Raw genomic sequence first — 25,003 nt, forward strand, 5'->3', positions numbered from 1 at the left:
TCCACCGCATTACGATGGCGGGCAGATGGAGGGATGACAGAGAGACTGACCGCCACACGTCCAATGGGCTCAAGGAGCCTGACGGAGGGACTGCAATCCCTACAATAGTGGCGGTGCCTGCTCAGGCACCGCCGTATGGATTACAATGTCCCTTTCCGCCGGCCGTTTCATGGCGGTTAACCCCCAATGAAAAGGCAGACGAAAAGTGACTTAGGGGGCCCCTGGCAGGCCCCCCCTTTCCCCTTGGCCCTCCGGTATAGGGTCTGGGGCAACTATGGTACCCCCCTAAAAATCCCTGCACTGTGTGGCAGACACCACATGGTGCCTACCACACAGTGCAGGGATGTTCACAAACATGCCTCTTAGCTGTGAGACTTATGCTGCAGCCCTTTTTCGGGCCACAGCACAAGCCTCAATGCTGAGAGGCATGTTTCCGACAACCTCCACGGCAGTCGGATTGTAAATTCCCTGGCGGGACGGCTGACTTCCTGCCGGCTGGTCCCATTCCTGACAGGATGGTGATCGGGCGCTTATCCGACCGCCATCATAATCAGCCCCTAAATTCTCACAATCATAACAACCAACAAATATAATGGTATTTACACTTCAAATTCAAAACAATTTTTATTCGATTTCTTCATAGGAAACCATAAAAGTGAATACAAAACATGTAAAAACATATTGTTATAAACAGTATATATATCATGAATAAAAACTACAGACACTTTTATAGAACCAAAGAATATACATATTATAAGAGTCTTTCTATATATGATAAAAATCTTTAAAAACCTTGTCATAGTATAGCATATATAATCAGTGGGTAGGGTCTTCAAAAATAAAAATGCGGGTCGTCATTGTCTAAAACCATAGAACCTTAGTATCGGTAGAATCCAGCTCTTTTCCTGTCCACTTTAAAACTTACAGAATAAAACAGTATGTGTTGTTGTCTGTAGTGACATATCATCACAGGGGCTTTACAGAGGCATTATGACCAGTCGTTTATCACTGGAAAACTGACCAGGCGGTGGAATATATCCAGCCTAAAATGTGTTAAAACAAATCTGTCTTGTACTTATCAACATTTTTTAAGTATGGTTACCTATCATAAGTGACAAGCATCTTTAATTGTTACAAATGCTCCCCTCCATCAATTCCGTGGACAGTCTTAATTCCTCCATTAATGATAAACAATCACTTTTGAAACTCTTTCTGCCAACGTGTTCTAGGGATTCAGGCTTTTTAAGAGCTCAGGGTGGCCCATGTCACTCATGAAATGTTTAATATTGTTTAGCCATAGTATTTGAAAAGCAAAGTGAGATTTAAGACAATCCCTAATAATCTCATGATTGAGGGTAGTTTGCTTGTGAATCAGATCTTGTGCCACAAAATAATTGGGTGGATCTTAATTAAATCTGTGAAAAAAGGATAGCCCGAGCTCAGCATGGAATACAAAAGAGGAACAGCTACCTGGTACTGCTAATAGATGCCTCAGAAAGGCATTCTCCACCAACTGCAGGGGTTGGCAGGTAGTGTACCCCCTATATACAGCTGTAGATAGACACTTTGTTTTATGGATAGTTAATAGTTCTTTTGGCAGTTTTCTACCAAGTTTCCTTGAGAAATTGCACAGTGCTGTAGTAGTTTTCCTAAACAAGACCTTCCTAGTACTAGTAGCCTGTCTCCACGAACAATCCTGATCAAACAAAAGACCCAGGTATGAGAATATCTTATCAAAACCAATCTTCACATCTTCAATAAATACATCCCGACATTTTATGGTCCTTTTCCCGCACTTCATAATAAAGGTCTTATCTTTGTTAATTAACAGGCCAAAGTTCTGCATATAATTAGTGAAGCTTGTTAATAATCATTGGAGCCCCATTGGAGTGCGGGCCATGAGCACAGCATCATCAGCGTACAATTAAAAAGCATAACACAATTAACACATAACATAATAAATAAATACAATTAATGAATGAATGACTATTTTTACATTTATTATAACTTAACTTCCCATCCTATACCTCTACAAACTAAAGAACACTTACATAAAACAATTCTTTAAAATTATAATAAGTACATAATTCCCATGAATAATTATCAATTAAACAATTAGTAATAATTGACTAATAATACATTAACTATATTTAATTAACTTTCCACCCGTTATCCCTACAAACTCAACAACCTGCACCTAATATACAACTTAAAACATATCTTAATTACATAATTATCAATTGAACAATTGATAATAAATAACTAATAATTCATTAATTATATTTAATTAACACCCCACCCTTTACCCCTTCAACCCCAACAACCCACACCTAATATAGAACGTAAAAAATATTTTAATGACACAATTAATTACCAATTAAATAATTAGTAATAATTAACATGAATTATTAATGATTACAATTAATTTCCTTCCCACCCTTTAACCCTACAAAAACAACTCCCGCACCAAAAATTAAATTTGCATCAGGCACATTATCCCTCCATGCTACTTTACGATGAGCTAAAACTGCAACTAGACAAAATTCCGAACTCTCACCAATAGAAAGATTAATCACCAAAGTTATCTTGATAATTTTATTGTTGCCTGAAAACTACCTGATGCACAAGGAAGTTCATGTGCTTTTAAACAAAATAATTATTTTTAAACACAATGCCCCCCACCAAAGTCAAAGACAGGTGTGGCTGCACCAGTCATACCACCCTAAAGCCAGTCCTGATCCCAGCAGTGGGGCAGGATAAGCATTTCCAGAAATGGGGTGAGAGCTAACCTCGTACCCATTATATGAGAACAAAGATCTATGTAAGTGGTGGTGTGTGATACTGTCCCTAAATTACAACTAGCAAAACAAGTTAACAGTTTTCTTGTAGATGATTTAACAGAGAGTAGTCTTCTACGCTAAGAATCTTTTTTACTTTTGGGATCAAATTTGCTAAAATGCCGCAGACCCTTATAGGCATTCATGAAATATTCCACTACTTTCATGGTGCACCAGAGAAGTCTGTCCTTTTCTAGAAGATCTCATTTTTTTCAAATGTCTTAAGTCAGAAATTTACTTCACCTAAACCAAGGTCATCATTTTTTTATGGGTGAGCCCCTTATGCCAAGGAGTACATTCAATATGGCACTCCTGCTTTCCGGGCTGCAGCCGCTCCCCCTCCAAATGGCCAGTATCTTTCTCTAGGAAAAGTGGCAACCCTACTCCTGAGATGCCTTTTCACAAAATTAATTCTCCCACCGTGGCAGTAAAATAAAATACAAATGTAAGGAATAGGCAGAGTGGGGACCCAGGGTGTACTGGAACCAGTTAAAAACAGAAAACTCATTAACCTGTTCACAAAGGCATTTAAATGGTTTTTTAAGGACCTGTGAAAAACTCGGGTGTGGCTGAGATAAGACTCCAGACAATGACCAGCCCAGGTCACAGCAGCTTGAGCTGCAGCATCTGGGCTGAGACACACGACGGTAGTGCAAAAGCCCTTTAAGCCCTATGGGCATTGTGACCCTGTAATATGGTGCTCTCTTCATTTCCACTTATTTCCTGGAACAAACTATTAATGTCTTCAAGGAGAGCAGCTGCAGATCTGCAGAAAACCTGGTGGGAGATATCTTACTCTCAGTTAGAGTTGCACTAACATATGGATCTAAGTTACCCATTAGACTTTTTAACAACTATTATTTTTTATGACTTTTCCTCTTTGTTTAGTAAAACAGTAAAAGGTTGTTTCAATCCAAATTAGACTATGTTATGTTATTTTCATAACACTTATATAGTGCGCAAATACCACTTCTTGGTGTTCATCTGAAGGTTGTGAAACATGTTGCTGCCAAGCTTGTTTACATAAAAACATTTTCAGTCTTTTCCAAAAGGGGAGAAGAGCAGTTTGTTTCCTCAGACTTTCCGGCAACCCTTCCAAATCTGAGGTATCAAAACTGAGAATGCCCAGCCGCCCAAGGTTGCTTTATTAAAGCATGGACTGGTCAGTAAGATTGCCTCACAGGAACGTAGGCAGCGACCGGGGACGGAGTGCCTCAGACGTTTCTTAATGTAAACTAGCACAGTAACGTACAGTGTCTTGTGCGCAGTGCACACACCCTTAAACATTGGCCACTGTTTGATTGGTAACCAATGAAGTTGTTGCAGCAGCAGCGTGGAATGTGCCCATCTCGGTTGCTTAATTAGCAATCTTGCTGCATCATTCATTGTCACCTGGAACTTACCCAACAGGCTTATTTGGAAGGCCAATATAAAGGGTATTCCCATAATCCAGCCGTGACAAAATCATTGCCGCCACCACTGTCCGCATAGTTGTAAATTAAAGAATTGGGATCAGTTTCGGGAGCTGTCTCAGGAGTCCTGTGCAGCTCGCACACACTGTCGCCACTTGCTTGGACAAAGACAGACTACTGTCCAACTTAATGCCAAGGCTTTTTACTGCCGGTACAGTACTGTGAAGGGAGCCGAACTCCCGGGGCCAAAAACTATCCATCCAGTGGTTCCTCTTTGCTGTGATTGCCAGCATTTCGGTCTTGTCTGGATTAAACTTCAAAGAGTTGGCTGTCATCCAGATCACAGAAAACCTCATGATAGTCTACACATTCAACTGTGACTGCATGGAACTCTCAATCCACAAGACCAGCTGAGTGTCATCTGCATAGTTGAACAATTGACAGTACAGCTTTGTTAGTGCTGCAGTCAACAGCTGTATATAGATGTTGAACAGCAATATGGATAACGCAGGTTCCTGAGGGGCCCCTCAGGCTAATGCCCTTGCGCTGGAGACATGACCACCCATCTGTATGATCTGTGAACGGTCATTCAGGAACGAAGAAATCCAAAGAAGTGCAGGCCCTGTAATCCTGCAATCCATTAACCAGTCGATGAGCAATTGATGGGCCATCATATCAAATCCTGCCGTAAGGTCTAGCAAAATCAATACAGATCTAGTCTTATCTGCTGCCAACATAAGTTCATCCAGTACAGACAGCATCATCAGCTCAGTACTATGGTGGGCCCGAAAGCCTGATTGATGGGAGTGGAACAATTGCTGGCCCCCACAAATTTTGTGAGGCTCTTTGTTACATGCCTCTTCAGAATCTTAGGTGGAAACGGCAGCAAGGACACTGGGTGGTAGTTCTTTACGTTTTAAGGGTCTGCCACTGTCTTCTTTAACAGAGGGCTAACCATAGCCCACCTAAACCTTGATGGAACGATGCCAGAGAGGCGTTTAGAAGAGACAGAAGCTCACTCTGCATAATTGGGAAGGCTGCTCTGACCACCTCTGGTGGACAAGGGTCCTCCTGTGAACCAGATTTAACAGCCACCCAAAACGAGGCCAGTGTCTCCAAGTCCAATAATGGAAGTGCAAATAACTGCAAGCCCTGATAAGGAGATACATCCACCTGTACCAGCGAGCAAGGACACAGCGGGGTATTCCGTATTTCATTCTGGATATCCCCGATCTTGTTTGTAAGAAGGCCCTGCATCCAATTACAGTTCTCTGGATCAGCAAACCCGAGCCTTATTGACACTTTTGATTTGGACCTATTTTGTGTGAACTGCTACATTAATTTACCCAGAACTTCAATAACAATCAGTCCACAATCCATCCCTGTGGGAGTTGTGATTTATCAGACAGTATTCAAAACACTTCAACACCTCGTTAGATGTAGTAAGCACTAAATCAATACAATTTCAATCATTTTTAAAACTTTTATGTATTTAGAACATGAAAGCTCCATGAATTCTAAGGACAGAGATCTCAAGATAGGCATCTAGTCTACAGTCCAGCATTAGATAACCAGCTAGGCCCCAGTCGATGATTCTAGGTCCGAAAAGAATACGGTTAATCCTTTCCCCTAAGAAATTCCAGTCAACCTGATTACACACTTTACACCTAACATGACTTTTTGTGTGCATTTAATGACCTGCAATACAAAATACCTGAATGAATGATCCATTCGTTTTATTATGGCCTGGCTTGAAAGTGCAGCTGTCGACAGACAATTATGCAAGCATCACTAGAGAGGGGCTTTGGCTACGCCTACATGTTGGGAGCCAGAAGTACATCTTTTGATTGGTCAGACGTTTTGTGCTTTATTAAAAAAGTGCTTGCCCTCCACACAGGGGTGATCATTTTGTTTATTTATCTAGCTGCCTGAGCTTGAATTTTCAGGTGCACACACATGACATTGAAAACTATCAAAGTGTCTTAGATAACTAGATAATGTATGATATTTTCTCTGGCAGCAGCACAGATGGGAAGAGGGCAGTCATTAACCTACATGCATTTTAATGTCTGGCTTGATCGTGCAACCGTCACCTGGCCATTTAATCTACACCAACGTTATTCTACAGTTCTTTTTTTTCCCTCTCTGGGTCGCTGGCAGGTATGGTCCCAGTCAGCACTAACCTCCAGCCATGCCATGCAAAATCGAAGAGATCAAAGACTTCCTGCTGACAGCCAGGAGAAAAACGCTAATTCAGTGAAAATCAAGAAGAACAAATACAATGTGAAGTTCAAGGTGCGCTGCAACAAGTACTTGTTGTAGGATGCTGGCTCTGTATATACTATACCAAAGTGAGGTATAGCGTGTACAGAGTCCAGTGGAACCCCAAAGTTAGGCAGAGGTAAAAGTAGATAGCACCTTACTCTCTATTTGTGGTGGTGTGGTCGAGCAGTAAGGATGTATCAGAGGGTAGTGCGAAGCATTTATTGTACACACTCTATTAGCAAATGTTATCGCACACTCAAAGACTGAACTTCAGACTAATTGGTTTTGTATAAAAATATTCTTTTAGTTATTTTATTTTCTAGAACCAAGCAAGCCTGGCACAGGTAAGCAATAAATACTTTAGTAGTGCAGTTTGTAAACAGTTTGAATTGCAATTGTATATGCACTTTGATTTGGTTACAATAGAGCTACTAGTAATGCAATGCTTTTGATATACTGTACATATACTTTGTATTGGCTTTTTAGTAGAATGTCAAGTAGATTTCTTTACAGATTATTTTTCTTACACAGTGCAGTATACCTGGATACTTCACTGGGACGTTTCCTGTAAATAGGGTAGTAAAAGAGTTTTTATTTAGTTACAGTTTTAAAGGGTTTCTTAGATTTTCCAACTCCACACTTAAAAACTTTTCACAGAAAAAAAAGTCACTGTTATCTTATGGAGGAAAATAGGGTTATTGGTTCAAAGGTAAGTATTCAGTTGTGGGAGTTGGTATTCTGGGGGTAGACTCAGGTGTCCCCAAGGGTCAAGAATGCACTCTTGTTACAACCTCAGCGGCACTAGGGCGGTCGGGTGCAGAGTGCTGAGGCCAAATGTTATCCAATGGGGGCTAGGGAGCCTCTGCTTGGTGGCTGCTGACAAGCAGGCCACTGGCTTGTGTGAGCAAAGCTCCTGGACTTAAGCTCTGGGTAAATGGGGGTTCAAGCCAGCACAGAAGGTGCATCCTCAGCGGCACTGGGGCGGCCAGGTGCAGAGTGCTGTTTTGACGTGCGGGCGCCCTGTGGCTTTCAATGGGGAGTCTCCGGTGTGCAAACACACTGTAGGCTTGGGACGAAGGTCTTCTGGGTGTGACCTCCACTTGGAGAGGTAAGTTGGGATGCTGGGGGTTGGTTAAGCACCATCGGTTGGACCACCCAAGGCCGTGGGGCATCGGGTGCAGGGGTACCTTTTAGGGTCAGATCTTCTTACCAGCTCCTGGTTGCCGTTGGGGGCGCTTCCAGTTTGAGGCTGCAGGTGTAGGCTGGAGGCTTGAGGCAGGTCAGGGGCCACCGGATCTCGGGTCACGATTGCCGGGGAGACCTCCTCGTGGTGTTGGGTCACTCGAACTCGGGCCGTGGGCGTCGGGTGCAGAGTGGTGCAGACTCGCGGACTTTGCCAGACCTGGAGTCTGTTGGTGAACAAATCCGGTGTTCATGGGAGACAGAGTCTTTTCTTTTGAAGGCAGGACAGATCCTTGGGGTTCTTGAGGCTGCTGGCTGAAGGACACCACTTCTGCAGGTTCGAGGTGGGGACAGGCCGGTTGGGCTGGGGCCAAGTCAGTGGGCGTCCTCCTCTTCTTAGCTTCGGCACAGCGGTGCTGTCCTTTTTCTTTTTCTGGGTTCTTGTCTGAGGAAGCAAGGTTCAGGGGTGCCCCTAAATACTAGATTTAAGGGCGTTACAGGTAGTTGAAAGGTTGGGACTAATGGGTCCCTTCCCTGGGGTGGGTACGCCCCCTATTATGCCACCCTCCAGTGGGAGGGGGTATATGCCTCACTCTGGTTGGCTGGGTCCCCCCATCTGCATGATGGCATGGACTGAGAGTTGTGCTTCACCTCGCCTCCCCCAGATGAAGGGGTGGGGTAGGTAAAGGCGGGCACACCTCCCTTCCTCACTTGGTTTTCCCCCCGGTCCTCCCACCCAAAGTGGGGGTCAGAACCAGTGGGGACCAGTTGCTGGGAGCAGCAAAAGGCCTGGGGAAGCTCACAAAGGTGGCAAGCCTTTGAAGCTTTCCCTTCGTGGACCCTGCCCATCCTGGGGGAGGAGCTTGGTACCTCGTCCCAGGATGTGCATTGTTTCAGGCCCCCGAGAGCAGCAGGTTCTCGACCCAGGGGTCCAGAATCATGTCTGGTGATGGTAGCTGAAAGCAGCCACTCAGCCTGGACACTAGTTGTAGGTCGTTTTTCAGGGGGCATCTCTAAGATGCCCTCTGTGTGCATTTTTCATTAAATCATACACTGGTGTCAGTGTGGGTTTAATGTGCTGAGAAGTTTGATACCAAACTTCTCAGTTTTCAGTGCAGCCATTATGGTATTGTGGAGTTCGTAATGACAAACTCCCAGCACCATATACTCTTAATGGCAGCACTGCACTTACAATGTCTAAGAATTGACTTAGTCACTGTAGGGGTACAGGGCTCATGCACCTGGACCCTCACCACTAGTATAGTGCACCCAGCTAGAGGGGTGACTGATCTATGTCAGGGCAGTGGGTTGTAGGCGTGGCACACAGGGATGTGTGCCATGTCGACTCTTCACTTTGTTCTGCACCAAAACACGCAGCCTGCAAAGGCAGTGTGTGAGTGTAAAGGTACAGGGCCTATAAGGGTGGCACAATAAGTGCTGCAACGTTAGAGGCCTTCCCTGGTCACAGTGCCCTGGGTACCTGTGGTACCATTTACCAGGGACTGACCTGTGGCCAAAGAGTGCCAATTGGGTTTGATCTTCAATGCAGTTTTAGGGAAAGAACATAGGCCCTGGGCACCTGATTGGCAGTAGCCCAGGGCACACTCAGTCAAAGCAAATGAGCTGTTCAGCAAAAAGTGGGGGCAACCATGTAGAAAGAGGACACTTTCTCACACTTGTACACACTGCTCATCCCAGACAAGAAAAAGGCAGAGAAGCTGAAGCAGTCCCTGCCTCCCGGTTTGGCAGTGAAGGAGCTGCAGTAAACTGGACTTGTAAAGAAGTCCAATTGTAAAAATAAACCACATAATTCTCAAAACAAAAAAAAGGCTCTTTGCTGCCACACAAATACACATCCATTCCCATGCTATATACTTTTAAGGCTTCACAATACCATACAACATTTACTTAAAGCCAAACCTACTGGCATTGCCAATGCTTGTTTTCCCCTTTCATTTTCCCAATGTAACTTCTGACACTGTTTTCCAACTTTGAATGCAGCAATGTAATACCTTGTAGTCCCTTTCTCCCTTTTTGCTATTATCGGACACATTTCAAGTGGCACATGATACTTTTCCACTTTATTTGGATGCAATGGCATGATCATTTAGTCCCATGAGTTATCATGAACAAAGGGCGCAAATCATTTTTGTACCTGTTGTAGCACTTACTCCCATTTAAATATGAGTGCAGAAGGTGGTTGCTTCTGGTTTGCCCAACTAGTTTCTGGATTATTCTGGGACTTTGCTTTTTCGGCCATTCAATGGGCAAAAATAGTTTACTGATAGAATATCGATGCTAAAACATTGATGTAAAAAATATCTAAAAAAAATATATAGAATGCAAAGATATTGACTCCTTATACTTAAACAGGTAAGTACAAAAATATTGAATCAAAAATATTGAAGTTAAAAATATAGATGTAAAAAATATTGATTTAGAAATATAAATAAAATAATATATATTAGATATATAACATATTAATATTATCATTTAATATATATTTTAACTATATATAAAAATAAACTTAATTTAAAAAAATAAACACACAAACATAATAAATTATACACATACATATATTTACTTTGAAATAATTTATTAACTATTATCTTTATTTTATTTTTAAACTTTTAAACTATATAAAAATAGAATATATACATATATCAATAATTTAAAATTTTTAAAAAGATTCTATAATTAATTAAAACTTTCAACTATTAAAACAAAATTAAAACGTCCATTTCGCAATACAATAAATACAACAGTAGGGGAAAATGTTGGATAGCGAAACAATTAAATTTACTATTCCAACTCAAGTGAGTGCAACAGTAGGGAAAGTGTTGGATAGCGGAGGGGTAAAAACTTACTATTCCCACTCCAATGAGTGCAACAGTAGGGAAAATGTTGGATAGGGGAGGGTTAAAAATTACTATTTCCACTCCAATGAAAGTGTTGGATAGCGGAGTGGAAAAAATTACGATTCCCACTCCAAAGAGTGCACCAGTAGGGAAAGTGTTAAATAGTGGAGGGGTAAAAAACTATTGCCACTCCAGGGATTGCAACAGTAGGGAAAGTGCTGGATAGCGAAGGTGTAAACATTACTATTCCCACTCCAAAGAGTGCACCAGTAGGGAAAGTGTTAGATAGCGGAGGGGTAAAATTTACTATTTCCACCCCAGGGATTGCAACAGTGGGGAAAGTGCTGGATAGCGAAGGGGTAAAAATTACTATTCCCACTACAAAGAGCTCAACAGTAGGGAAAGTGTTGGATAGTGGAGGGGTAAACATTACTATTCCCACTCTAGTGAGTGCAACAGTAGGGAAAGTGTGGGATAGCAGAGGGGTAAAATTAGTATTCCCACTCCAGTGAGTGCAACAGTAGGGAAAGTGCTAGATAGCGGAAGGATAAAAATTACTATTCCCACTCCAGTGAGTGCAAGAGTAGGGAAAGTATTGAATAGTGGAGGGTTAACAATTACCATTCCCACTCCAGTGAGTTCAACAGTAGGGAAAGAATTGGATAGCAGAGGGGTAAAAATGACTATTCCCACTCCAGTGAGTGCAACAGTAGGGAAAATGAAAGATGGGGGGGGGGGGGGGGAGATTACTATTCCCACTCCAATGACTGCAACAGTAGGGAAAGTGCTGGATAGCGGAGGGGTAAAAATTACTATTCCCACTCCAATGACTGCAACAGTAGGGAAAGTGCTGGATAGCGGAGGGGTAAAAATTACTATTCCCACTTCAGTGAGTGCAACAGTAGGGAAAGTGTTGGATAGCAGAGAAACAAAAATTACTAAAAACATTTAAACAATTGAAAACAATTAAATAATCTCAAAATCAAATAAACAATATTTAAAAAATATATGATTAAATATATTAAACATATAAAAAGAACACATATAGGGGCCGATTCCGATACCCGGTCAGACAGCTGTCCGTAGCCTTACCGTGCGACCGACACGTACCCGGAGCCGGTCCGTCCTATAGAGTAAGTACGATACGCTTAACTGCCAAAAACATGACCGACACGTAGGCTGTGAATCAAGCCCCATTCTCCGTCCGAGCCATAACTCCCAAAGAGGAACCGAGTCGCCCGGAAGCAGTATCCATAGCAGTTTCCGGCATGACAAGTACGATGCGTACTTGCTAAGCGCCGGACGGGTCGTCACGTGTGGCTCAATGATTAGAGCGGCAGACCCTGATGCAGAGGTCTAGCCTGGGACCAGGGTTCAATTCCCCGCCTCGGTGGGTCTTGGGCTCAAAAATTCCATGGACCTGATAATTTTCGCCTCGGTGCCATTCCAATCATGGAGTCCCACTCTGCAACTCTGGGCAATAGCTTGCTTAATCTCCACAACGGCCTCCACAACGCTAAGGATGCCTGGCCTCCACCTTGGGGGTGCCCAGGAGTGGGTGCCTCACAGGGAAAGCCAGGATGGGTTCCACAGCGGTATTCGTACAAGCGCCTTGAGATCCTTGCGGGTGAGTAGTGCGCTATACAAGTATCAATTTACACGTACGGCACGTCACAGCATCCGGAAAACAAGCATATCAGCTACGATTCGCGCCACAAATCAATACACGGTTACAAGTCGGACCAGCTTGCAGCGGGTACGAGATGGAGCAACAAGCAGCGTGTATGACACGAACACATCATGAATCCCATCGCGCAGGTCATACCGGTACTCTACATCTATGACCGGCTCAGGGACCGACGCCGACGGCGCAGGTGGTAAGTCAGACACCTACCACATAAACAAACAACACGTACCCGCAAAATGGCGCACACACACACACAGGGGATCCACATCATGGCCACTAACAACAGCCCACCATAGGGGTTGCATGGCCAGCATCACTAACACCTCCACCCATAGGGGGCTTGTTGCCCATCACCCTTGCCACCCCCACTCACAGGGGACCTGTTGCCCATCACCCCTGCCACCCCCACCCATAGGGACTATGTTGCCCATCACCCCTGCCACCCTCACTCACAGGGCTTATGTTGCTCATCACCCCTGCCACCCCCACTCACAGGGCTTATGTTGCTCATCACCCCTACCACCCCAACCCATAGGGACTATGTTGCCCATCACCCCTGCCACCCCCACTCACAGGGCTTATGTTGCCCATCCCCCCTGAGACCCCCACTCAGAGGGCTTATGTTGCCCATCACCCCTGCGACCCCCACTCACAGGGGTCCTGTTGCTCATCGCCACTGCCACCCCCACCCCTAGTGCTTATGTTGCCCATCCCCCCTGCCACCCCCACTCACAGGGCTTATGTTGCCCATCACCCCTGCCACCCCCACCCATAGGGACTATGTTGCCCATCACCCCTGCCACCCCCACTCACAGGGGACATGTTGCCCATCACCCCTGCCACCCCCACCCATAGGGACTATGTTGCCCATCATCCCTGCCACCCCCACTCACAGGGGACCTGTTGCTAATCACCACTGCCACCCCTAGTGCTTATGTTGCCCATCACCCCTGCCACCCCCACCCATAGGGACTATGTTGCCCATCACCCCTGCCACCCCCACTCACAGGGGACCTGTTGCCCATCACCCCTGCCACCCCCACCCATAGGGACTATGTTGCCCATCACCCCTGCCAACCACACCCCTAGTGCTTATGTTACCCATCACCCCTGCCACCCCCACTCACAGGGCTTATGTTGCCCATCACCCCTGCCACCCCCACTCACAGGGCTTATGTTGCCCATCACCCCTGCCACACCCACTCACAGGGGACCTGTTGCCCATCACCCCTGCCACCCCCACCCATAGGGACTATGTTGCCCATCACCCCTGCCACCCACACCCCTAGTGCTTATGTTGCCCATCACCCCTGCCACCCCCACTCACAGGGCTTATGTTGCCCATCCCCCCTGAGACCCCCACTCACAGGGGACCTGTTGCCCATCAGCCCTGCCACACACACCCATAGTATGGGTGATGCGCAACACATCCAGCATACGCAAACATCAGGTATGTCTGCAAAATGCATCCCCCATGACATCATGTCAACAGTGTGTAGTCTGTGACAAATGCCCACAACAGTGATTATGGCTACGAGCATACAATGTAAGTAACAGCACATGTGTGACCAGCACGTGAGTGTGACATACACAAGGCAAGCATCACCATAGCACTGTGCCAATGAAAAAAGAACACCCCCTCACTGTGTAGAACAAAAGTTAAGCGTGGGCTTCAAAACTGCAGCAGATGTTGAGCATTGTGGTGATGGGGTCTAACCCCCCCCCCCTCATCACAGTGACCAAAAGGTAAGTGTCATCATGGTCAAAGCTGAAAATAACATACAGCATGTATGAACCCTGCTCCCAACACATTAAACACTTCTGGGGTGAAGTAGTGTTTGTGTCCCATTCCCACAGAGATGTGGTGAGGCTAACAGTGCTGTGAAAACATAACATACTCTCGGCCATCTGCAGACAGGCACCACACACGGGGGCTGACAATGCGTACAGTGTACAATGACACAAGAGCAGAAGTGACCATCACAAAGCATACACACATCTCGAAAATAGACACACTAACCAAAACAACCTGTGTAGACTGTAGGTGTCAGCTCAGAAACTCCCATTTCATGCCAGCAATGGTACCTAACAACCAGGATGAATGTGCACAATGATGTGATATGACTCACAGGGACAGCAGGCAAAATCACAGAAACGGCATCCAGACAATGGCCCACGACAGCAATACCAATGCACTGATGCAGATGCACAATCACAAACAGGCAACCTCACACTACACATCTGACACAACATATGTGTGTGTGTGTGTGTCTCAGTATCCCCAGGCAACTACACAACACATGAGGGGGGTTGAACCACAGTGACATAGATGTGGACACAGTGCCATACAAAAGTAAACCATCATTGGGACACCCTCAGTGGGCAATCAGGCGTTGGGAGATGAGAGAAAGCACAACAGACACATGTGACACAAGCTGGAATGAACACCAACTAACACAGCAAGAGACTGACACACAACACCACTACCCCCAGGGAACAGACAGTGGGGTGACACAAGCATGTATAACTCCTCCACTGTGATGACAAAGGCAGATGTTGTACAAACTGGGAAACCCAGACATGTGTCCTGTGCCACAAGCGTACATCACACATACACAAACACAAATCACTCAGCAACTCAACACCACACACCTGAACTGCAACAATGTGTATCTGTGAAGTCCACATGGACAGGTGACATTGCACATGCACCCATGACAAACACAGGAATGTTTCCAGGAACTAAGGTGCACACACACATCACACAAGTACAGTTTACAATCCTGGGGAATGGCAGACACACTGCACAGTATGCGGTACATGGCCATGACCTCAAAGGTCATGTAACCTTCAGAATCCCTGCCACAGTCCCAGGACTATGCAGATGCCAAGGAGGAACACAAGGCACACATGCTGACACCTGCCAGCATCGCTGCCGTGAACCCGACAAGTGGGAGCAGTCACACACACATACAAATGTCTCAATCACTGAAAACTAACACCTAGGGACAACTACATGATATTGCGAACAAACAAGTGCCTTGAGGAACCCTGACTGTGTCCCATCTGTGTTGACAACATCATCAACACTAAGAACTGACAAATCACAATGGTGATACAACAATTAACAGTAGTGTGTCATGCACCCACACATCTGGTAGCCCATTGAAAAAGTAGTGGGATGAACCCAGTACCACTCAGCAAGCATCAACAACAGGAACATATCAAAGGAACCCTGTCTGTGTATGAACAGGGTTGTGGACACACACACATGCACATACAACACACACCATGGGCCCAGGTCATGTCACTGGACAACACACTAACTTGAGGGGACACAACTCCTGTGGGAGCCCAGCTGTGCCAAACATTCACCGCAAGTCCCACTCATGTCTGCAGAACACTTGGTCAGTCAGCCATCAGTTACCACACAATGAAGGCTCTGGTCACAACAGCCTGGGTATGGGAGTCTCCCCTAAGTCAGCTGCACATACCCAAAACATATGTCTAGCAAGTTGCACAGAGGACCCAGTTGCTCCCATTACAATGATGCACACACCTGTAGGGCCTGTAGTGATGAGAACGAAGTATGTGGAAGTGACAATTTGGACAATTGGAAGCACATCATATGTGCAGGGGTGCAAGCCACAGATGTGACCATGCCAATGAAATGCTCACAGAGAGATGTACACAAATAGTTGATCCAGACACACCCAGGTAGCTGCAAAGGATGACATGGATACCCACCAGAATAGGATACATATCTCATGGACCACAGGGAGTACCTCACATCAACACATCAGTATGCAACAGTGTAAACCAAGCATTACAGGTGCAAGGGCATGTAAAACAACATCAACATGATGTACAGCTAAATCAAGTTCACAGGGACAAAGTAAAAAGCTTTATTCAGCATATGAAAAGTGAAACGTCTGTTCCAACAAAAGGCCAATGGCCAGTCCATGTCCAAATGGCAAGGAGTGAACTAGAGTGACAAATTCAGTATATGAAATGCTAAACGTCTGTGCAACCAAAAGGCCAATGGCCAGTCCATGTCAAAATGCCAAGGAGTGAACTAAAGTGACAACTGTCACACCTTGCTTGCCTGCACTGCTAAGGACCGGGGTCATCCCCTCGGAGGGGCATACATGGGGGCAGACCAGGCACCGCAGGGACAGGATCAGGGTGCAGCAGAAGGAGGCAGTGGAGAGGTGGGGAATGCAGGCGAGACACTTGCAACTGCAGTGGAGCTGACTCAAGTGGTGGGTGCTGTCACAACTGTGGGGCACAAGTCAGATGGGGTGGGTGCCGGCACAACTCCAGTGGGCAGGTCAGATGGAGTGGATTGGCTCACTACTGCAGTGCCCAAGTCAGACGGGGTGGTCGTGGACTCCAAAGCAGTGCCTACATCCATGGGAGCGGAATGGGGGACATGTGAGGTCAGCAGGGCAGGGGGGGGGACACGGTCCCCACATCGGTGGCACCAACTGTCTGACCAGGTGTGGAGAAGCAAGTGCTGGGGGGGATGGCCTTAGTATTTTGGGGATGGTGTATCTGTGTGTGGGGGAACCCGGGGCAGGGAGTGGCAGGGGAATCTCTGGAGTGGTGGCCTGGGGGATGGATGACGGAGACTTTGCCTTGGAGCTGCATGCTGGCGGGGGGTCTTGCTCTTCTTGCGCCGGGGAGACTTGCGGGTGGGCGTCTCGGTCTGACTGCGCCTGGGGGAGGGTGTCCGGGTGTGAGGGGCACTCCCTTCTGTGTGTGGGGACTTCCTCCTCCCCTTGTAATCAGGATCTGCAGGGTTGGTGGGGAAGAGGCCAAGGTCACAGAGGAAAAGCTTCTGGGGGTATGGGGTTGCAGGTGAGACAAGGGAAGGGAGCTGGGAGGGAGCGGTCTCGGAGGACTGTGGAGTGGTTGTGGATGACTGTGTGTGTGTCAGCAAATAAGCCCCTGTGAGTGTGGAATCAGTCCCCTGGTTTGGGGGTTTCTGTGCTTGGGACAGGTGGGGTGCTAGGAATCATGGGTGGCGGAGGGGTAGGTGGGGTGTGGGACTGTTGGAAGAGGGACACTGTTGCCGTCAGGGAGGAGGCCAAGGACTGGTTGGTCCTCTGTAGGGCAGACATGCCCGAGGAAATGCCCTCCATGAATGACACCAGTTGTGTCAACAGACCTGTGTGTGCATGGAGGACCTTCAGCATCGACGTCTGCCCTACATAGATCTGTCGAAATAAGTCCACAGACTCCTCAATCAGGGCAGCAGGGGACACAGGGGCAGGGGGTGCGGTGCCTGGCACAAAGGAGAAATGCTCACGAACACGGGAGCCCACAGGGACCTCTGGGATGGGAGCCGATGGGAGGGGGGTGGAGGTGGTGGTGGTGGTGGTGGTGGCGGAGACAGCCTCAGTAGCTGGGGTTTGGTGGTTGCTGACACCCGCCTCCACAGGGGAATCATCCTCAGAGCTGCTGTGGCCTTCACCTGGGGGGGATGTTGCTGACGACTCCTCTGTGTGGCTCAACTCGCCCTCTGTGCCACTGGGTCCACCCGACTCCTCTCCTTCTGTCCCTGTAAGGCTCTGTGGCTCCTCCTGGTCCGTGGAGCTGTCCCCTCCTGTGGCCGTGGATGTATCTGGATAGGAATAGGAAGTAAGAGAACAACATCAGTCACCTGCACCGACTGCACACACCACAGTGAGTACATCACATCACAGGGCAAGCCCTGGCATCATCAGCTGAACACAGCTCAAAGTGCCAACACTGTTTAGGATGAGACAAATGTCATTCTCAACATCAACCATGGCACACATATCCCTCCTTGACTTTCACACATATGTCCATTGCATGTTGGATGCTAACACACCAATGTGCCAACATGCACCACCCACACATTAGTTGTACATGCAAGTTAACATGTAGGAGTATGTCACTAGACACACAGCACATCTCTTGCGACTGACTCAGTACAGGTGTCCGGATGAAGGGATGGGCAGAGACTCATTTCACATGCTTGGGATGCATGCCAGCAACACACACTATGATGTACACATGTCCTGATGGGCAAGGCCACAATGGGGTGCATGTTGCACACTTGAACACAACGCAGGCTCACTCATAGCAAGTTTAATGCCATGGCACTGGGATGCCCTGAAAGTCAGTCAACACTGTCTCCTGTCACAGGGGCAGGGCATCCAGACAACAACAATATGCACTGACTCACAATCCTAGCTCAGGGGTAAATCTGACTCTGCAGATGACCGGCGCACTTGCCCATCCCATGCAAACAACATATCCAGGACCCAGAAGACCCCACATCATGCAAATCATTCATATGAGTCTCAGCAAACACAAATCCATGTACATTAACATATCACAGTCTGCCATGCATGTAACCCAGCTGCATGAGGGACACAGTTCCATACACAATTGTGCGCTGTCAGGTGATCACACACCTATATTTCACACAGGTCTTGTCTCCCACAGTCACATTGCAGATGTCATGCTGACCCTCTGAATCATGGGCACCCCAGTTGTACGTAGCAACAAGCCACACCCTAATGACACAGAGGCAGACACCTGAGGGCACATGTCACTAAGCACAACCTGCAATTTCATACACAGGAGTGGCATTACAGAGTGTTTCTGAATGCCCTTGAGGGGGTGTGACTGGGCAGGACTAAGTGAAACAGTGTTTTGCCCCGGACAGTAGTCAGGTGGCTAAGCAATTGTGACATACTTGATATACATACTCCTGAGGCCCAAAAATTGGAGTCCCCTGCTGCATGGTTTTATTTGAATACCCCAGAAACATGTTGCGAGTCAGACCAGCAATTGGTACACATCTCAAGGGCACACACAGTTCACATGTCAGATCTCAGGCATTGTGTAAACAATTGACCCACCCATGAAACACACAACAGAGTCACGAGAACTGATGCTGACTGGTACCTGAAACATAGCTGACTGCAGGGACACAGTGCCCTAGTGACACAAGCAACAGACTGTAGGGGCGACACCTGTGGAACAGATGAGGAGGGTGCATCACACAGATGAGGGACCTGATTTTGGGACTACAGGACCTACGTAATGTGGAAGTGTGATCCGGACAAAAGACTCATATTTGCATGTCAGACATAGTACACAGATCAGGCATGGACCCCCTTCCTGCTGCTGTCTGGCCTTCAGCTGCCTATCCAGGTCCGGGAAGACCACCGCCAGTATCCGGAGCATGTGGGGAGTCAGGGTCCGGTGTCCGCCCCTCCTGCGTGGAGGGGACAGCTTCAGCTGGACTCTAGCTATCCTCCGGGTCCATCCACGAAGGTCCTGCCACCTCTTCTGGCAGTTGCGGTGCTTGTAGACCCCCACAGACCGAACAGCCTGGGCGATGGTCAGCAAGATCTCCTGCTTCTGGTGGGCATCAACCTGTGAGGATGACAAAGTGAAAAGTACTTTAACACACATGCCCCACATTTGTGCAGCACACAATTGGATATACATGTCATGATCACAAAGGGAAATATATTACACAGGTAGTGCAACCATGGGGAATGAAAACTCACATGCATGTCTGACATGTTAACAATGCCTAGATAGTTAAAGCTTGCAACAATGCACTTTAGCAGCAGGAAAACTATTCATTACATGTACCTACACACTTTGGTGGATGAAAGTAGTCAGTGAAAATGCTTGCCACTGGTGTACACACTGCTAGTACTGCTAGTCAGACAAAATGCATAATTAGGAAGGCAGTGGACAGCACACTCACCTGCTCCCCTGGTGTCCCATAGAGCTTTCTGTACTCTGGAAGGAGCCAGTCCAGCAGGGCCTGGTTCTCCTCCTCAGTGAAGGCTGGGGCCCTCTCCAGTGTACGTGCTATAGCACGAGCCAGAGGATGCATAGTCAGCAGCAGTGGTAGCAGGGATGTGATCCAGTAGCATGTAGTGCAGGCAAGTGAGCTCCCAGGGGGCCAGCCAGCCTTATATCTGTGCTGCAGAGGCAGACTCTGTGCCATGTGTCCCAAGTGATAGGTCCAACACGGTTGCATCCTATGAATCTGGCCAATCCATTTAAAAGTACGACTCGCACACGAATTCCGCATCGTTCAAATCTTCACCTTCATGGAACACTTGAAATTGCAACATTGTTGTAGGCATCCAACTGAATTTCCAGTGCACAACTCGTACAAGTTTTGAATTCCTCATCCATCTCCATGACATTCCTGAGCCAATGGGTGCGCCCGGCTCGTTCAACTGACTGTACAACGCGTATTTTGAATATACACTGGCACCCGTCTCCATACGATTCAATGGTCAAGGCGTACGCCTGTCTCGGACCATGCCTGTCCGACGCGTATACATGATAGTCACCCGCGTCGGTCCTCATTGCATTCAATGACAAGGCGTACGCACGGCTCGGTCATGACCCGTGCAATGCCTACGCATTGTCACCCGCGTCGGACCCCATTGTATTCAATGACAAGGCGTACGCACGGCTCGGTCATGACCCGTGCAATGCGTACGCATTGTCACCCGCGTCGGACCCCATTGCATTCAATGACAAGGCGTACGCACGGCTCGGTCATGACCCGTGCAATGCGTACGCATTGTCACCGGCGTCGGACCCCATTGCATTCAATGACAAGGCGTACGCACGGCACGGTCATGACCCGTGCAATGCGTACACATTGTCACCCGCGTCGGACCCCATTGCATTCAATGACAAGGCGTACGCACGGCTCGGTCATGACCCGTGCAATGCGTACACATTGTCACACGTGTCGGACCTCATTAGTGTGACTATTATACGGATGCAACACACATATACTGGCCATGGACACCTGCACACATCTGCCACACTATAGCATTGGCCACACAGTGTCCCATGGGATGTGAGGCTGCATTCCTTGGGTGTTTGAGGGGGCCACAGCTGTTTTTTTGTCTGGCACTTTGTGCAGCCACTCCCAGGCTGTTATCTTGTACATGGGGGCAGAGTCCTTTGTGTGTTGTGCACATTAGCACTGTGATGTGCAATTGGACAGTAATGGGCATGAGTGAAGGCCACAGTGTCAGGTTGGATATGTTTAAGACCTGTCACATACACCCTGAGTTCTGGGGGTGACAGCATGTACGTCACAATGAGACCTGTAGCCCCAATACTGATGTGCCCCCACAGTCTGTGTGCATGTTGTGTCTCAGATGTGTCTGATCACATGTTACCAATGGGTGACAGTCTCCACATCCATGTGGTATATGCATCAACCTTGATAGGGTGTGTGTCTAAGAGACGTACATGTAGGGCCGGCAGGAACAACAGTGGCCACTACCTGTGGGACTTACGCTTGCCTTGTGGTGTGTACGTGCTACGCCATGTCCATTGCTGTGTTGATGTGGCAATACAGGAACCCTGGGTTTCTGCATGGCAATGATCTGTGATGCCTGGGAGACATGAGTCCTCATTTTTTTAATATTGCAGCAGCACATAGGTTGGATGACACAGCCAGATGATTAGCCCATTGCACTACATGGCACTCATGTGGACATGTGGAATTGAGATGTGAGGTGGTGGTCTTGTAGGTGACATATGTGCCCATACACAACAGCACACACCTCAGTACATTGTGTAATGTTATGAACTAGCATGTGATAGTGATCGTGGCCATGGCCACATGGGTGGATGTACTGACAATCTTCCTTTGTGCATCTCTGTACTGCAGGGCACCAGCTGTCCATCGTCCGTTCTCAGACCTTGCAACCATGCAGGAACATGACAGCATCAGACGGTACTGCTTCACCAGGCCACTGATTGAGGAATTGGCGGAGCAGTTGGCGCCACATCTGCTACCTGGCCGGACATACCCTACAGCACAACATAACATAACAATCAGATCTCTATCCTGAAGGGGTGTGAACAACTTAACCCTACCGGAGAGTCTATCTAAGGAGTAGGGATAACATAATGTAACGACAGGGACTCAAGGTAAAAGACACTAAGTTAAGCAAACTGCCAAAGTGCTTCAGGATAGAGATCTGATTGTTATTATAACAGTGATCACCTTACTTTTTCATAGAGCGGTGCACTTTTCCTGAGCAGTTGCCAGTGAGAGGTTGGTTGACTAACCCAGTATTCACGGGTAAGTCCCCCCCTTTTTTTGACAGCCTTCTGTCATTAATGAATTGATTTAACCTTGCTTTTGTGTGTGAAACACCGCTTATTATCAAACTGGTGGCCTTTGGTTTTTTTCAGGTGGTCTTTACTTATGATGCACTTGACTTAAGAAATTGGACCCAGAGTATCCTTTTTCTGGTTTTCTTGTACGCAGCAGCTGTTTCGAGTCCTGGCGAAAGCCGTGCCATATTTGTAGGCTTTAAGGCTGAAACATGTTGACAATTATCACTATCACCACGGTCTAAAAAAATTGTTGACTGCTGGTGCACTATCTTTTTTATTCTAGCCAAGGACGCATTATGAACAAAGCGGTGCTCTGACGCTCTTGAGCTATTTTTACTTCCACTTGCACTTAATATCACATAATCATAAATAACAAAAATATTTTTTTCTGCGCTGCGCCCTCACTTATACCACTAGCTCGCCGTTGTGGATTTAGTACATCCCACTTACTTGAACAACAAAACATCCTGGAGCTCCTCCCTCATAGAGAGGGAGTTGTAGCCCCCAGAGGAACTAGGGGTTTCCTCTGGGATGGAGAATCCCAATGATGAAGCATGTCACCTCTGGTGAGTGAGGGATTTCGTCCTTTAAAGGGATATGCCCACTGTTGTTCCTAGGCGGTGTTTCACTTGTGTATTTGGGATCTTTTGATCCAGCAATGATATAGTAGTTTTTTACATTTTGTAAACTTCAGATTAGACCCCAGGGTTTCACTTGGTTGTTGATTCAGTATTTCTTGGGGGAACAAACCCTGTGTGGTCTTCATAAATATTTTCCCTCAGACCCTCTGGTTGTCAAACCATTATTTGTATTTTGACTTGTTACCACTGACTGGTGTTGGTGTTGTGTCTGTGCATGTCAATGTGTTTCAGGTCAACATAATTGTGTGTGATGAGTAACATGGCCATGGTGAGTATGTTTTGTGTTGCCATAGTGGTGTGTCTCCCTCACATGTGTCACATCCCCATGACTCACCTTACGTTGGTCACATTGTTGCAGTATTTGGCATGCACTGTGTTGTGTAGCAGATCGACTTCGCCCTGAACATGACAAGTTGGAATCACAACAGAGGCAAGTATGGTGTACTGGTGAGTTTATTTACAAACATGTGTGATTGAAGTGCACAGGATGGTGGGTGCTGTACAGTGGTTTGGGAATCCAAAGTTCACATTGGAGTTGGAAGTGCTGGTAGATGACATGTCCAGAGTAAAGTCCACATTTGTCTGCTACATTGGCCCAACATGAACCCTCCATGTAATGTGGGCGAGTTGTGTGCGATTGGACAAGGTGAACGGGTTGCGCACAAAGAACATTGTCCAGAACAGGTTTGGAGGCCCTGGGGGATGTGCTGGGACATCTGCCTCTCACATGTCCATCTGCCTCTTCTTCCGGGTGGGGGGGATCCTAATGTGCAGGACTCTGCGGTGCAGGGGACTCTCCGCCAGAGTCCTCCCTCCCTGTGGCGCTGGCAGATGGTGTTGCAACAGATGTTGTGGGCACACAGGGGGGTGTGGACAGGTTGGTGTTGATCTAGCGGAGGCATTGTAGTATGTCCCGATGCACCGCAGTTAGGGCATCCCACTTTGCCTCCATGCGGGCATGGTGGGCGACCTGCTCGTGTTGCATGTCCTTGAGGATCCCCACTACCTGGCCAAATCCTCCCGTGCTATCCTGGTGCGCATCTAAGATGCGTGCCAGTTGGGGGTCATCATGCAGTCCCTACCCCTCTGCAAGGCGTGGCCTGTGCCTCCCACCCCTCCCAGCACCCCTCTCCACACGGGCAGGACCAGCGGCAGTACGCACAGGTGACACTGGGACCCCTTGGGTGGTGTTGTTGGTGGTGTTGGCTGTAGTTTCCGGGGGGTCCTGTGTCCCTGTGCTGTGGGCATTGATTGGCCTTGGTCTGTCCGTGTTGGCGGGGGTGCCCTGTCGGTGTCCAGATGCTGGAGGCGTGGGTACAGGGGGGGCAGATGTTGCTGCTGCTGGTGCTGCATGATGGCTCACACCAGAGGGGCCAGGTTGGTCGTCGTCATCCGAAGAGGACAGTGAGAGAGTCAGACCAGAGAGCTCAGTGTCCACCAGAGTCTGGGACTGGGTATCCTCGTCATTTGGCGCTGGGTGCCCAGCACGACCTGTGTTTGGAAGAGACACACAATGTGATTTATGTTTCTACATGCATCGTTGGTTCACAAACATGACATTTTCTACTTTTCAAACAGATGCCTGCCTGTACACTGCTTTTTCCCAGCTTGTCACGGACAGAGTTTGATATTGTTGTTGGCCATTTCCCAGCATGGCCTTGTGCTCCCCACAACAGAGCCCAGTGTCAGACATCTTGTCAGTCCCTTCCCACTCCCTGTGAGGCGAGTATGTTTCAGTTTGATCTTGCTGGGCCATGTGGGAGGGTGTAGGTTGTCTGTGACTGCAACTCCCATCATACTCTTGGCTACACACCCCTTCCCAGCATGCCCATGCTTCCTCCCTCTTGACTCTGCTTCCCTGTGAGGGGGTGTGACATCAATGGCAAGATGGCTGACTGTGAAATCCTGGTGTTTGTTTGGCTACCAGTCCCAGCATGGCCTTGTGCTCCCCACAACAGAG

General features: G+C 47.4%; 1 pseudogene; it reads left to right on the plus strand.

Moving 5' to 3' along the window:
• Nucleotides 1–6,440: 6,440 nt before the first annotated feature.
• On the plus strand, nt 6,441–9,462 carry LOC146832922 (large ribosomal subunit protein eL38-like; annotated as a pseudogene).
• Nucleotides 9,463–25,003: the final 15,541 nt, after the last annotated feature.

The sequence above is a fragment of the Triturus cristatus genome, chromosome 4_2, assembly GCF_964204655.1.
Source record: "Triturus cristatus chromosome 4_2, aTriCri1.1, whole genome shotgun sequence".
NCBI classification, from domain to species: domain Eukaryota; kingdom Metazoa; phylum Chordata; class Amphibia; order Caudata; family Salamandridae; genus Triturus; species Triturus cristatus.